This window comes from Bison bison, unplaced genomic scaffold (genome assembly GCF_000754665.1).
Source record: "Bison bison bison isolate TAMUID 2011002044 unplaced genomic scaffold, Bison_UMD1.0 scf7180017864136, whole genome shotgun sequence".
NCBI lineage: Eukaryota > Metazoa > Chordata > Mammalia > Artiodactyla > Bovidae > Bison > Bison bison.
Window position 1 is genome coordinate 10,797,337 of NW_011494708.1, and position 456 is coordinate 10,797,792.

A 456-nucleotide genomic window follows, 5' to 3' on the forward strand; every position below is an offset into this window, starting at 1 on the left:
TTTACCAAAGACCAGAGACTTGTCTAGATATGTTACAGTCACAGTCAAGCTGACTATTATATAAGAAGTAGTCTAATTTTTTTCATTTTTGATTTTACGTTGGAGTATAGTTGATTTACCATGCTGTACTTAGTTTCAGGTATACAGCAACATGATTTAGTTATATATGTGTATGTGTATATATATATATATATATATATATACACACACATATACATGAAGTGAAGTGAAGTCGCTCAGTCATGTCCGACTCTTTGTGACCCCATGGACTGTAGCCTACCAGGCTCCTCCCTCCATGGGATTCTCCAGACAAGAGTACTGGAGTGGGGTGCCTTCTCCAGGGGATCTTCCCGACCCAGGGATCGAACCTGGGTCTCCCGCATTGCAGGCAGACGCTTTAACCTCTGAGCCACCAGGGAAGCCATATATATACACACGTATATATGTGTGTATATA

At 40.8% G+C, this 456-nt stretch overlaps 1 non-coding gene across 1 annotated transcript; it reads right to left on the bottom strand.

Annotated features, from left to right (window-relative positions):
• Positions 1 to 347: 347 nt before the first annotated feature.
• Positions 348 to 419, bottom strand: TRNAC-GCA. The gene has a single exon. It is a non-coding gene; the product is annotated as a tRNA-Cys (tRNA).
• Between the last annotated feature and the right edge of the window lie 37 nt (positions 420 to 456).